We start from the raw sequence: 2,344 nt of genomic DNA, 5'->3' as shown, positions 1-2,344 counted from the left end.
TACTGATTGGGAAAAAACATTTGGCAATGCCATTTCAGACAAGGGTCTCAACAGAAGTCTATAGAATCTACTGATCCTCCATAAGAAAAATTGTGATAACCCAATTATATAATGGACAAAAGACATGGAAAGACTACATAGGATGACATCTGGATTGCCAACAGACACTTCAAGAAATGCTCAAAATCACTGTTAATAAGAGAGGTGCAAAGACACGGAATGATTTTCCAGAGTAAGACATGTTGATGGCCGACAAACATATGAAGAAATGCCCCAAATCACTGGCAAGGATATGCACATCAAAACCTCAATGAGATACCTTCTCACCCCACTAGCATCAGCAAAGTTGAACAGGACAGCAAGCAATAAATGTTGGATAAGATGTGGAGATAGCCTCTGGAAAATCTATGAACTTTGATAAACGTCGACAGTTGTACAGGGACTTCAGGCCTTTTGTTCATAGGGTATCTATGAGTCATGCTCAACTCAAGGCAATCAACAACATAACTTGTGAAGTAATGGAGAGTATTAGGCTGAGTGAACGCAATCTCAGGACAAATATTACATAAGACCATTATTGTGGAAATAGAAAGTTAACTAGTAAAATGTACATGAGGATCCAAGTGGGGAAGGCTAGGAGCAGAGGGGAGAGGATGGGCAGAGGGGAAATCATAGGATCACACAGTTTGACTGGTGGAGGGAGGGGTCGGTCAAAGAAATGGGAAAGATCAGGTAGGGATCTGGAAATACAGGGTGGGCAGTTTTCAACGTTTATTAATTTTATAAAATACAATGGGAATGACTGTATGAAACAAAGTGAATGAAGGATAGTGTGAACACAATGTATACAACCTTCGTAAGGAAATCAATATAAAATATTTTATTTATAAAAGAGGTGCAAATCAAAACCACAGGGAGATACCATCTCACCCCAGTATCAGTGGCAAAGCTTAATAGGACAAATTAATAAATAGTGGAGAGGACGTGGAAAAATGGCAACTCACATACACTTATGGTGAAATTGTAAAATGGTACAACCACTCTCTGTAAGGCTGTTTGGCGTTTTCTCAAAGAGCTGAACACAAGAAAATGATACACAAAGATGTATTTGTACACTCATGTTCATAGCAGCGTTATTCACAAAAGCAAGAAAATAAGAATAGCCCAAATGTCCATCAACAAACAAATGGACTGAGAAATCATAAATCCATAGGAGGGCCTAGAGAGCAGTATACTGAGTGAACTAAATTAGTGTCCTAAGACAAATACTGCATGAGACCATTATTGCAAAAAAAAAAAAAAAAACTATAACTAATAAGATGTATGCAAAAGTCCAAAGGGGCAAGAGGAGAGGTTAGTTGAAACACGAGTTCACAGAGTTTGGTGGGCAGAGGGAATGAGTGAAGAAATTAGAAAATATCCAGTGGGGACCTGAAAAGACAGGGTAATAGTGGACAAAGATAAATAGTGATTAATTCCCTAAAACACAATGTATGGAAATGATATTATGCCTCAATCTATGACATAAATCCTTCTCAAAGCCACAGAGCAGAAACTGAGTATGAGTCAAACTTTCATTGGGTTCTGACGCTCCAAATTGTAGGGATGGAGACTGTCCATTTTTCGCCTGTAGAGTCACTGGTGAATTTAACTGCCAAATTTTGGATCAGCAGTGCAATTCTGTATACACTACAATATCAGAACTCCCTATGGCAAAAATACACTATAAAATAAAACTGAAAATGCACAATCAGCAGAGGATAAAATAAACAAATGAAACCTCTCAAAAATTAAATAAATGTCTATGTATATCAAAAGAATTTTCCAAAAGTAAAACAGCAATCTACAGATTGGGACAAAATATTTTATAAAAATTTATCTGACAAGGAACTAATATTTATAATTAATAAACCCCAATGCCTCAACACAGAAAAAATCCCAAATAACACAATTACAAAATAAGCAAGAAATGAAGATATTCACCAAATATTCAGATGACAAACTCATGAGAAAAATGTTCACGATCATGAACTAAGACAGAGATACCATTTTATATCAGGGAAAAAAAGACAGGCAATAAATACCGTATCAAATGTCTTTCCTATGGATTAATGGCTTCTTTTGTACCTTTGCTCCTATATCTGAAATCCAACTAAAAAAATCCACTGCTGTTGAGTCAGTTCCAACTCATAGTGGCCTTCCTGCAGGTTTCCAAGGTTTTAAATCTTTAAGACACTAGACATCTTTCCTCTGAGAAAGTGACTTGTGGGTTTAAAAAAAAATACTGATGATGAACCCAAAAACCATTTAAACACTGAAACTGGAGCTGCTATGCTCATGTAAA

Source organism: Elephantulus edwardii, unplaced genomic scaffold (assembly GCF_000299155.1).
Source record: "Elephantulus edwardii isolate Elephantulus edwardi_28Jun2011 unplaced genomic scaffold, EleEdw1.0 scaffold00343, whole genome shotgun sequence".
NCBI lineage: Eukaryota > Metazoa > Chordata > Mammalia > Macroscelidea > Macroscelididae > Elephantulus > Elephantulus edwardii.
This window is presented reverse-complemented; position numbering follows the sequence as displayed.